This window comes from Glossina fuscipes, unplaced genomic scaffold (assembly GCF_014805625.2).
Source record: "Glossina fuscipes isolate IAEA_lab_2018 unplaced genomic scaffold, Yale_Gfus_2 110, whole genome shotgun sequence".
NCBI classification, from domain to species: domain Eukaryota; kingdom Metazoa; phylum Arthropoda; class Insecta; order Diptera; family Glossinidae; genus Glossina; species Glossina fuscipes.
The window spans coordinates 1,111,083-1,125,378 of record NW_023998453.1 but is presented as its reverse complement, the minus strand read 5'-3'; positions in this window follow the sequence as shown (position 1 = coordinate 1,125,378).

Sequence of the window (14,296 nt, the reverse complement as noted above, 5' to 3'; positions counted from 1 at the left end):
TATTCTTTTCCAACATATTAGCGAGTTCATCGTTTTTTATGCAAATTTTATTTTTTTGCTTTTCTTTTTTTTTTTTTAACTTCTCTGAAACGTTCTCTCCTAAAACTTTATTTCATAGTTATATATAGCAAGCCTAAAAATGAAATCTTGTATATTTATCCATAGAGAGCCATAGGTATAACGTAGTCTAAATAATATTGAGCCCACAAATAAAAATAACTTCAATGCAATTGGATATGCAATTGAAATGAATGAATGAAAAGTATGAATGATCATGTGTAATACTTTTCACATCATTTAGTATAAATACGCATATATATGTATATAGTTATATATATATATACGAGATCATGATAGGAATAAATTAAATTAAAATAAATAAATAAACAAATAAGCAAACAATAGAGAAATAGAATAGATGCCATCTCCGTGTAAACGCAAATCTATATACGGGAGAAAAAACAAATAAACGTAGAAAAGAAAATAAAATTTAGTTTTCTAACCATTGTTTATTTTCATTTAAACAACAGATGTCGAAACAAATCAAAATGTATGAGAATGTATGTACATGCAAAACTAGATAACAAACAGTACAAGTTTTATTTACAATTGCGATTTTATAAACATACATATATATTTGTATATGCACTCTCTTCTATATGCATACATTAACACTTAACTTTGTTTAACACGCACGCCCATGCCCATGCCCATGCCACCGCCATGTGCAGAAACTATAAAACACAAATTTCAATTTGTGTTCCGTTGATTGCAAGTGTAATAAAAGTTTTTAAATGCAAAGTTCTGTAAAATGATTTACTTCAATACAAGAAGACGAAGACATATGCGTATAAGAGTATATATATATATGTATATATGTAAATATCTAGTTAAACGTGGCAATCAATTGCATATATATACGTTATTTTCCTTATCAGTGATATCAGACGCGAGGACCCTATCGCAAGTTATTTTATGGCGGGATTTAACATTCGCATGGAAAAGTATTACAAAACAGTAAATTTTCAAATAAAAGTTTAGTGCGTTTTCAATGTCACATGAATGCATTCACAAGGTCTAACATGATACTCTGTCTAATTTTTTTTTTTTTTTTTTTTTTTTTTTTTTTTTGCTGAAAGACTAAAACACATGACATGAGATTTTGTTGAAAAAAAACTCAAGCACAAAATTCTCAAATATATCATAGAAGATGTAATATAATATGATATGGAAAATTATGATGGACTTATGTAGTACTTGGACAGTGATGGTAATAGAACTGTGATCGCATGGCTTTCGCGGCATGTAATTCAATAATTTACTCTTCGCTATTTTGTAAAGACTTTTATAAAAAAAATGTTCCACTAAAATTCTTGTCAGGTTTGTTTTTTTTTTTATTTTTATTTTTTTTGTGGTTAGGAAGAACTAGTGAGAGTGTTGTAGATTTTATACGATTTGCTTTTCCTCGTGCATATGCAATGTTTGTAGATATATTCTTCGAATATATAAATAAGTTGCGTTACAGAATATTAAACAGTGAGTGTATAATACAATACGAAATCTGCGACATAAATATATCAATGAGAAGGATATGATTCGGTTTCGACTTATGACAACAAATCCTAATGCATTAGTATGTAGAATATGGATGGATATATTGTAACGTTGAACTCTGATCAAATATTGACTTTGCATTCAACTGTGTTTAGTGCTTAGAATACTAATATGATATTAAAAAAAAAAAAAGAGTTCATTTATATTCGAAACATTATAAGAATCGTGATAATGGCACTTGAGGATAAGCATGATCCATTTAATCAGTGTCTATTATACAATTGAAGAGCACTAAAGTTGTAAAGAATTTTGTTTCGCACAAAATTTTAACAGACTGAGAGTTTTACTAAAGCTGCCGTCCTTTTCGTAAAAGGCAACACTTATCGATTGGGCGCACATCTACTAGCCTCCGGCCACTCAATTCTCTTTCCTCACTTCTTTCTCACCATCGCCGTGTTACGCGAATACGGAACATCCCCTGAGTGATTGATCATCAGAGTGTGAATAATAACTAAAGTACGTTTGAGTAGGCATTTGGTTCTTATTAAGTGAAGCTTTTTATTGGTTTTTGAGTTTTTAAGGGAGAAACGATTTATGTAATCCCTATTGCAAAACCCATTTTGTATTAAATATCAAGTCGGTTTCTGTTGTTAGCTTTGGCTTATGAACTATTCAGATTTTTAACGTCGGTGTGTAAGCAGGCGAACACGCGAATTTTCGCAGTTCAATTGTAACTTGCTTATGTCCATTTTTTGATTTTGAGAAGATAGAATGGTCAAATCATTAACTTGACTTACTGCCTACCGACCTACTAACTAAAAATATATTTCCTTGGTTCAAAAAATGTTTTCATTTACCGAATTATTTGTCCGAAAATATGATATACATTCTTCATTTTTACCCAAAGGTATACATTAAATAGTTCTATAAAGCACATATATTTATACCAAATCTGCTCAAGTAGAGGCAACTAATTTCAACAAACATGTCGTTCAGTCTGTCTCTTTACTAAAGTCGCTTATTGCTTCCTTAAAGCTGCAAAGCCAGCTAACGGAGGTAGTTCTTTGCAACTTAGGCGGATAAAAAGTTTCATTTTTATACGCATCAGGCAGTTGATCTATCTTTTGGCTTAGCGCAAGTAGGTCAGCTAATATACCCATCGCCCTCTGTCTGTTGCTCTACCACTTATACCGTACAAATGCCAATATCACTGCAATTTCGGAGAAATTGAACGCTTCAGATATGTTTTATTATTAAGCGTATTGACGTAACTAAGTATCAATAAAAAAATGGAAACATTTCCAAAGTAATTTTTTCCCTTTTTTTCTTTTCTGGTTTTTGCTTTCTCTTTCATTTATTTCATCATTAAGTTACTAAGAGATAAATGATCAAATTTATATAATAAAAGAAATTATTCCCTAAATTCTTTAATAAGAAGTGAAAATTAAATGGTAAAAGAAAACGAGAAAACCCATATGTTTGAGAAGCAATAAAAGTTGAAAAAGAAATATACTGTAGAGCATTGAGAAACAGAAGCCAAGTGCCAATTAAGCGAAAAGTTTTTCCATTAATATATTTTCTTTTCCATGTAATCTTCTCCTTTAATTGTTAGATATGTATAAATACAACATTTTCTCTCTCAGAATCTAAAGTAATATAATCAAAAATGCTAGAAATGTGCGTGTAGAGTGATGTATGTATGTGTTGGTTGGTCTTATTCTGATAGTTGCATAGGAATACAACCGGAATATTACTTGAGTCACTTAAATAATAAAGAAAGAAAAAAATGTAATTCACTTTTTATGAAAGACGGATAGACACTCACCATATCTCAAACAAATATCGTATCATTCTTCATTCGTATTTATCATACGCCAGACCATTTGTGGCACAGAATTTATTAAGTTTGCGCGCATGTACTCAAAAGCTCATAGGACTTGAGTTAGGTCCACCTATTCAAAATCTTTTTCTAAATCGATCTAAGCTTAGCTTTCCGCCTGTCTGTCTTGCATTCTGATATTAAACGTACAGATGGCTACCATTTTTGAGATATTTTTTAATGAAATCTGCTATACAAAGGTGTAATGGTAACTTGCTTGTAAAAGCGTATATAAGCAGAACATTTACAGAAGGCGAAATCAGTCGAGTCAGTCCTAAGGGAGTCGTAAAAGCGATTCGCGAGAGTTCAGTCTGTAGATTTCACTTGCGAAATCACTTGAGTCAGTCATAAGGAAGTCATAAAAATGTGTCGCTAGAGTCCAGTGTAGAGTTTCCATTACGGTTTCCATATACGGTGTAAATATAAGTTCGTCTAACTAATTGGGGAATAGATCTTGTAATTTTGTAAATAAAACCTATACTATCCAAAAAATCACTAGTTAGCGGTACAAAGTCAATTTCAAAAGGGGTTGAACAAAATAAAGTGAAATCACAAAAGACGGATTTAAGTTACAATATAAGATAGGAGCGTCATGACAAGCAAGTCCTTAAATAGAGCGAAAGTCAAAAACTAAATAACAAAATTTTTGGGAAGTATTCTAAGTTCGCTAAATCTTGATGACGTCATGTGATGTCTCGGACATCCTCTTAATCATTTTTCCTGTCTTCATCTTAATAAAATTGTTAAGTAATTGAACACAGGATATAATCAAAGCTAAAGTATTTCTTATGAAAAAACTGCGTCCATAGCTTTTTTGCCAAAGAATTTCAATACCCTTAGTAGAATTTCTAGGCGTTTTTCTAAAATGTTTGAATGAAAATAAATGTTTTGCGTTATTTTTTTCCTTTTTTTTATAGGTTTTTTTAACAAACTATTGCTTTTCTTCTAAAATCGAAGCGTGCGCTATCCATGAGTCAATGGCTAGACCTTTCAAGAATGTAGAATTAATTTTTGCATTGAAACGCATATCTGGGCTGCAGTTTGCTTTTGCTTTTTTTGTAGTCTATAAACTAATGGTTTTCACCTTTAGAAACTGATTTTCATATTTAATAAAAGGGTTATTAAGAAACCTGGCGTCTTACTTGAAATTTGAAAATAAGCTATAAAAGCTTTATAATTTTACTTTAGAAAAAAAAAAATAAAATAAAATAATAATTATGAAACGGAAAGCCAAGAATTTGATGATGTTGCTTATTGACTTTAACTAGTGGTTGAAATAGTTCACTGATTTCTTTGAAATATTTTAAATTTTGTTCAGGCAGCTCATCACTAATCTAACAAAAATACAACAAACTGCTCATCTGCAATCAATGGTTATTGTGTGCTTGCATAATTTTATCAATCTTTCTTCTCTCTGCACTAACTCCTCCTAAAAAAACTTCTTTGCCTTGATTTATATAGCATAGCATCCTCTTCTGCTCGTTTTCTTCAGTTTCTTCAATGACGTTTCTCGAGTTTCTTCTTTTTTTTGTTTTTGTTTTTATTTTTCAAATTAAATGCACGTAACACCCTAATAATTCTCAGTATTAATTCCGCTCTATAAATGACTTTCATGCACGCTTCGTTAGATCGTCGCTAGATATGGATGTAAGTTAGGGCGGCATTTGCGTTTGTTAGTGTACGCATAATACGTACATGTTGCCTTGGCTATGCTCACTTGCTTTGCTTGCATCAGTTAAACGAATGTTCTATGTTAGCTGGTACTTGGTTAGTTGTGGTGATAATGATGATGCCTTAATTGATTTAGTTGAAACCATTTAATTTGCTGATAATTCATGCTCGTCTGCCACCCAATAACATCATCCTGCTCAGCTTGACTATCACAGCATTATCATCAATATTATGGTATTAGAGCAGCAGGCACCACACGTGCATGTGCTTGAAAAACTTAGTTAATAATAATGAGTAAATAAGAATTCATTAGAATTATGTTATTATACAAAAACACATAAGCACACCTACACACGTGTACATATTGTGAAAGTGAAGCAACAGGAACAACAATACGATTATAAAAAGCAATGCGAAGGTGGCAGGGAGGAAAATAATTAAAATAATGAAAATAAATCATTAAACAACCCAAGGTAGGCTGGGCAGGAAGGGAGGAAAGAAACCATAAAAATTACAAGCCTATTACTCGCGTCGATGGTATTTAAATCAACTATTTGCGCCTATAAATATGTTATAAAATGAAACTTGAGTGAAGTAAGATCCTTCTCTTTCGTTCCGCCACTCTTCTCAACCATATTAATAAATCACATTCTCTCTCCCTCACTCTGTCTCTCTCTCTCTTTTTTTTTTTTCTTTCTTTCTTCCTCTTTCCCTCTCCTTCTCCGTTGCCATATCCAATTTGCATACACATTCTCTCTCTCTCACTCTCTCTTTTTTTCTTTCTTTCTTCCTCTTTCCCTCTCCTTCCCCGTTGCCATATGCAATTTGCGGCAGTCAACCGGTTACATAATTTCTATTTTTATGGCATATATATATATTTACGAAGAATCCTCTGAAACTTAAATGCAAATGAGTTACAATCTCATGGCAAACAAATACAAATAGAAATTTTTCAAAAGCTGACATGCATCATGATTACGTTCTATTTAGTAAAAGAGGTCTAAATGCAATTACATTAAGAATTTAATAATTAAAAGGCTAAGAGGAGTACATTTTTAGTTTTTGCAGATGAAGTTCTACTATTTTCTCTTGTGGAAATTAATTCTTATTTTTTAATGCCTTTCTTTTTGCTTTGATATTCTTCCTGATATCTAATGCATTTTTCCTAGTTTTTGTTATCATTTTTTTATGAGAGCTTTCTCATTGTGAACAGGGGGGGTCTCTAAATCGCAACTTTTGTGCGGATTAATTTCCTCTTTAAAAAGTTCAAAACTGTAAAAGGCCTTTTCCTATGAAAGCTCGTGCTTAGCGCGAGAAGGAGTTTTGTTTTTTCTTATTTCCGCAATTCACGTTTTCTTCTTGTTTTACGACCCATCGAGTATAAATCTTGAATTTAAATCATTTGATTATTTCATATTGCATTTTCAGGAAACTTTTTATACCTTACATCACTTGCGGTGCAAAGACATATTAAGTTGTTCGGATGTGTGCATCACCCACAAGTACTTGAAATAGACCCACTTTTTATTATACCGATCGATTCAGAATCCCTTTGAGCTTGTCTGTCCATCAGCCCAATCAATTTGTCTGTCTTGTTATCTTGCGTTCAACCTACAGGCCGTGTTCTAATGAAATTTGGTACACTGACGTTTTCCGGCCCAAGGACAAGGGATGCTATCCAAAGAATTTCGGATCGGACCGTTTTTCCTCAACTTCCTATATAGGATCTTACTTTGAAAACTCGCTATATGTGTAACTGTAGGCTGGTGTAGGCTATTTAATAGTGGACCACGACTCATTATAGCGCATTTTTTTGATTTTATTTTACTTTAATTTACCGATTAACTTCAAAAAGGGCAAGTATACCTTAAATTGGATTGTGTCATGTCAAAACACTAGTGGCATTGGTCTAAGCTTTTTTGTGGAACAACCATAAATTGCTCAATGTCGCATTGTGGTTGAGTTTGTAGATATAATGGCAAGCCTGCTTGTAAACCACACTACTGTTTTAGCCGGACCGATTAAATTTTTGAATCATTTCTCCTGATTGGCGATCGTCAAAGTTTCCGACACAGTTCTGTTTCAACTAGCTTCAGCGAATTCACGCGGATACATAAACTGCGGAAGGACCGAAGAAAACAGCCCTAGGATTATATTTGTTTAAGAGGTATATTAAAAATATAACGGCACCTTTTAGATGCCTATTAATCTGATAAGCCGAAAAAGCCTCAGTTTAATGAATCGAGTATTAATAAATCTTTTTCTTCTTACGTATTTAGCGAGTAAGGAAAAGACGATTTATCGCTCTGTTATAGAAGAGGCTCAGAGTGTGAACACAAGATAGTTCACCTGAGCCATAATCAAGTCAGCGATTAGTTCAGTCTATGGATTACTACTTGAATCTTTCATTTATTGAATTTTTTGGTAAATACGGGTGAATAAAATATACACTGTCAATATTTGGCAAGTTAGACGATTCGTTCTATCCAAGAGAATTTAAGAATTTAATTTTCTAAATTAATGTCCGATTTTTTATATTTGTTTTCGAAGAAAAATGATCAAGATTCTTAACTGAGCAGAAGACAAAACATGTTTATCTCTGCCCTCCCATTAATTTAACCTTTTTCGTAGATAGTCTTTATGAGTTAATTCCATTTTTTCTGTGAAACGAACTTTGAAGCTATAGCGAAACATAAAGCGTTGGTATGGCGACGCTAGTCTGAAACGCATGTTTCTGTGAAAGATTTTTCAGAGAGTTACAACTTTGAAGACGCTTGGGTATTGAAATGTTAAACTCGATTTAGCTCAGTTTGGAACTCTCATAAAGTGTCGACTGCCGCTTTAGGTGTGAGTTTGTGATATGCCATGTTGAGCTACATAATATAAAATATAAGTAAAAATAGCTAGCGTTTCAAATGCAAAAATTGATTTTACGTGCTGCCATGTAAGGAAGAGTAACGCGACAAAATCGTGTCTCAAAACAAATTTAAATGAATTATAACATAATAATACAATCTTCGTCTAATAGGTCCAGTATTCTAGATTTTAAAAAAATAGTAGCCTTTTCACTTACCTGCCCTAGCAGCATTCTTTAATGTCCCAAGCGAAACTTTTCTATACCGATATAAATGATGTCAGCGGATTCATTGTTGTATTCGCGGCTGATTTATCAACTTCTCACTTTACATGTTTGTGCCTTGTACTGCTGGGAGGCCATCATAAGTTTAATTATTAGGCTTAACTTATAATGCCAATTACGCTATTACTGCCTCTTCCACTTCATTCCGGTTTAAGCCATCACACAGCCAAAGGTACGCTATTTTAAGAAAAGATATTTGTTGTATAAAGCAAATGAATATTAATTTACAGACTTATTAGAATACTAAAGCTGAAGTTTCCTATCATTACCTTAAGATAGTTATAATTGAACGTACGTATGTTATAAGGTTATGCAGTTGATTAGGAGTGCAATTCTTTTGAAAGCACAAGCGATTAAAGCATTAAATTTAAATTTTAACAATCATGTCATCTTGAAATCCTTGCCATGGCATAGAAGCCCATTACAATTTAAAGCACCTTAACCTTCAACAAAATTTTATAAAAAAATTCATTAATGTTTTTACGACTTTCTTTTCTTCTTGCCTTCGTCTTTTGTAATGGTAATGATACAGTAGCAAATTACTTCCTAAATTCTTATCAAACATTTATATCGCACACGCAAACGGCAATGTTTTAATATTTTTAGCAAGAAGCATATCCACAGGCAACCATCTTAATAACGAAAAGGGAATAAACCTTAGTAGTTTTTCTTTCAATATCTTCCAACAAGAACCCGTTAAGCAGTTACAAGCACAGTCTAGAAAGAAGAAAACTCTGCAATGCAAAATCTCTAAAATATAAGATGAACGATAAATGGATGCTCAACGCAAAAGACAGGAAAAATTTGATCTAAACAACAATTTTCCCGCACGAGAGTGTTTTCTTGACTTTTGATTATTTTTTTTCAAATAGAAACAACCCATCTAAACCGGCAAATATTAAAGAAATTTTCTTGATGTTGTCAGTGCCAAAGTTACGGATGGAAAGCGCCCCCTTAGCCAATTCATTAAGTAAATGCTCCTTAGGAAAAGACTCCTTGGATGTCACACTCGACACCTGCTCTATATAACCGAAATGAAATTTGGCAGAAGCAATCGGGGGTCCCATATGTCTATATGCATGTTCACAGTAGACTGGCAACCGCGGCAATCTCGACAAAACATCGACACTTTTCTTATATTTTCGTTTATACCCTTCGACTCCGCAGAAATATTTCAAACAACTTGCTACCAAACCAGTGCCACTTGCATGTTCGGTTCGAAAATACGTCCACAATTTACGATAAAATTTTAGTTTCAACTTATTTTCAATCTGTGGTTCTAATCGGGTAAAGAACATGTTAATTTGCGGTAGAATCGGTCTAGATAATCACTCCCGTATGTAGATCCGAATAAACAAAAAAAAATTGATAACTGAAAATTTCATATATGCCGTAAAGCAGTAGTCGCTTATGTGCTTACTATACTGTAAAGTTCAGGCGGGCAGCCGTTCAGATCAAGAGATGGAAAAATTCGGGAAATAATGCTGAACTAATATAATGACGATGAATATATATGAAATCTTTCGGGCGTTGCATACGACCGCGCAATCTACGTGCAAGAACTTCTAAATTTTCTGTCAAATTTGAAGTCGATAACTTAATTATTGCGGCTTACAACAGACGGACAGACGGACGGATTTAGTATTTAATGCTGTTCAAAAATATATATATACTTTGTGGGGTCTCTGACCCCACATCTCCCTTCTGGGCTTTGCAAACGTTTCGACAAAATAAGTGAATAACCCCAATCCCTCGGTGATGGATATAAAATTGCCAGAAAAAAAATTAAATATCACTCAATAATTTGCACAATCAATCTGCATCATATACGAATCGCAGGCAAATTATCATTCGAATTCGTATAACGTATTCGATTTTAAATAAATAAACAAATCGAAGCATTTCTTATTTATTGATTTTATGGCATTAGACTTGAGGCTATCTATCAATAGAAACAAAAAGCAATTTTTTCTTTTTTTATTTTGCTTGAGGCATAAAGTTCGATGATTCTCCTTAGCGAAACATTGAATACACGTGTATGTTAAACATACACCCATAAGCGCTATTGCAAAAAGAAAAATGGATTGTTTTACGACAGTTTTGTACCCAACGAAGGAAAGACGTACTCATAGTGTCATATGGTTTACAATTCGATTCGACAATTCCAATGGCAATTCTTTTTATACCCATCATCGAAGGATGAGGGATATATTAATTGTGTCAAAATGGTTTGCAATGCTCAGAAGGAAACATCATATACAGAGTATATATATATAGAGTATATATATTCTTGATCAGCATTCAATGTCTGTATGTTTGCCGGTCCATGTAATATCTGGCCGTAAAAATAAAGCTATCAACTTCAAATTTGATAGAAACATTGGAAGTTCTTGCGCGTAGATTGGTATTGGACATGGGCCAAATCGGCCGAAGGACACGCCCACAGCAGCATGTAAACTGATAACAGATCTGTTTTTCAAAAGGAATAAAAATTTGGTATTTTAGCAATTAGTCATAAACTATAAGATAAGGCAGATGAATGTGTAAAAATTTGAACGCGTATTTCATGGGCGATGCTGTAGATCCTGCAAAAAATTGAAAAAAATCGACAACTCTATAAAATAATTTACAAGAGCATGACCCAAATCAAGTTTATTTAATTTAACTAAAAAAATTAATAACTCATGACTAACTTTATCGAACGCCTTACTAAGATCTTTACAAATAATATCTGTTTCCATATCATTTTCCAATGAGTCAGAGACGTGGCACAAGGCTATGCTGGCATGATGACACAACTGACTTAATATTATTAATTAATCTCTGTTTTCCAAGAATTTAGGCAAAACGGATAGATTCACAATGCCTCTGCAATTCTCAATATATTCCCTACTGCCAGACTTATGCAGCCGTAAAATTTAACCGCGTTTCCAGATATCTGGAAGAAGCCTAGCGGACAGAGAAAGATTGAAAATATTCTTAATGCGTTTCCCTAAAACGTCCGAGCAACTGATTAAGACACTCGAAAGAACATCACCGGGGCCGGCGAGCGAGAAAAACCTTTTCTCACATAGGAGATTAGAAACCTCGGAATCCTAAATTTTGATAAGTTGACTGTTTAAAAAATTTTGGAAACTTATAAAAACTTTTGAGAGTCTTTTGAAAATTCAGTCCCATTTGTTTAACATAGTTTGTGTGTAACGCTTATTATTGAGAGTAACCAATCGCTGTCTGACAACTGAGTAGGAAGAGAAGGCGTTAGGACAGACGTTTCGCTTAAACTTTTTAAACAGTCTATCCCTATGCTTTGTAAGACGTTCAAGCTATTTCGTCCAACATGGAGGGTACCTAGGCGTAGCTTTCGCCTACTTAAGAGGCACGTAACACTTTCAATGTGTCGTAAAAGCTATTTAAACGAATCCTGGTTAACCACGCTTAACTCAGTATGCAGCTGGTTTTAAAAAGTCGTATTTATGCACCTTGATATCAGGTTCAATCTCTGCGGGAAAGACAACATCAACACACATAAAAATTATCGGATGGAAACAATCGCCCGGCTGGTCTAAGGGGCGGGTAAGAGTACCATATCATACGGGTACCATATTTAACTGCTTCAAGCCCTGTATCCCTATGTCTTCAAAAAAGGAATCATAACAAACCTCCGAATAGCACGAAATATAAACATCGGGACTTATTGGAAACTACAATCAACGTTTTATCGAGAATATTAAGTTAATCCCTCCATTAAGTTCAAAATTATTTCGGTCACTGATTTATATTATTTACAAGAACACGCTAAGTATGGAGTTTTATTAGCTTTATGACTATGTTGGTCTTATCCAGAAATGTCTGGCTTCTTAATTATAAGGGGGTGTCTGGGCGTTGCCAATTTGCCCGTAAGTTCGTTTGTCTCTTTTCCAAGTTTTTAAAGTCAGAAATAGTTGTGATGGATAGATGGAATTATTAACAACAAATCGCATTAATAGGATGTCATACAGAACTGTTATGACTATTGACGAATGGATATGATCTCTCTGGAAAGTACAACTTTCAAAGTAAATGCGTAAAAAATTTCATGACACCTTTTCACGTAGTCTACAAGCTACAAGGCGCTACTTATTATGATTCGTCAAAGGAGCCGACATCTGTATCTCATTCAAGGATTCCATCGATTGATGTGTTATATGTAATTAATATTCTTTCGCAGATCAAGCATGAAAATGATCATAAAATTCTTCCACAAGAACAAAATAATTAAGATAAAATTAAACCAACAAACAAATTTGTAAGCACATTATTTATACTTGAAATTGAACAAAATATTTTATAAACAATGCGATCCTTTCAGTAACATTACGATCCTAGCCCAACACTTTCACCGTAGAGGAAGATTTTTAAAAAATTTTTACATGTATTTATTAGAGGCGATAGGTATCTAATATTCGACGTGTTCGGTTTATGTCATTTTTTCTAGTCTTAAATTAATAGGCTTGTATGTAATTACAATTTTTATCGGCTTAGTAGTGTAGTATGGTACGATATGTGCCTTATTTGTTAGTTCACCTCGCTATTAGAGCAAATATGTGAATTGATATGTGTAGATGCACATGTGCAAATCATATAACTGCTTTGATTTTACTCCACAATATTGCTTTAATATTCCTGGCGGTGTTCGTGTCGACAATCTCTTTTGGCCGATGTGGTTTCATGCAATTAAATGACGCTGTTTTTGTACTGAGATTAACATGCGTATACCGGACAGAATTTAAGCCTCAACGGTAAACAATTCAGTTTGCTGTTTCTTTTTTCTTTTTCGAAAACAATGACATTCAAAAAGTTTCGATAAAAGTGTTATCGTCATGCTATGTTTCCCTTGGTAAAGAATAGAATGTTAAATGCGGAGAAAATGAATATAAAGCGAAAGATAAAAAGCGGATATCAAAAACTTATTATTATTATAACAAGACCAGCATAAATATAAAAATATGTAAAAATATATAAAAAAATTTTTCAATACATATGAATTAATATATACATATGCATATATACCAGCCACGCAGCTAAAGTATGCAAAGCAGGGTTTTTGAGACTTTCATATACAACGTGTTTTGCCAAAGTTTGAAATTCTTCATTTTCTTCTTGACCGAAAGTGCCGGAGAATCGTGACCTGTGATCGAAAATATTCACAATACAATTTCGGTAGTGCAGATTAAGTTAAATACATAAACTTAGGCATTTTTGTCTCGACTTTATGATGCAGTCTCAGTTGTCTGTCTATTTGGCAGCCAGAAAAACAAACCTCCACTGGTTGAAAATATATATCTACCGACTTTAAATTGGACCAAAAGATTGGAAATTCTGACAACCAGATTGATATTGAAAATGGGCTGAATCGACCGAAGGGTTCCTCCACAGTACAACGTGTCCTGAGACCAAATGTATATTTCAATAAACAAACACAAAACAAAATAGGTAGTGTGAATGTATATATAATATGTGGCATGTATTATTACACTATATATATATATATATATATATATATATATATAAAGATATAGCATATACTATTTGTACACCTTTATACATATAAATATATTATATTCTATTAAAATATTCATCCGAACCTCCATTGATTATCAACATTCTTGACTTATTTAACAAAACTTTTCTAGCTCTGCTCTAAATAAATCCGGAAATTTCCGCCAGCAGTCTACCCAATTTCATCGATTAAGCATTATAATCCCCTACTATATATGCTTGCAATGCCTTTCTTGGGAAACTTTACACCCATAAATGAGAATGAGACAGAAATTCAAGTGCGCCGATGGGCGGTAGCGTAGTATAACAAATTGCACCTACTTCGAATGGCCGCATTTATGAATAATTGATACATGGCTTGCATTGGCGTTAATTGTGACTACGATAAAAGCTTGTCTAAGCAATTGGGATCAACATTGTCGTCTCCTATGGTCTTACTTATGATTAAAATGATGTTCATAATAACTCTGTTGTAGTGATTGAATTGATATCACATTTTAACTTTATACCGAAAA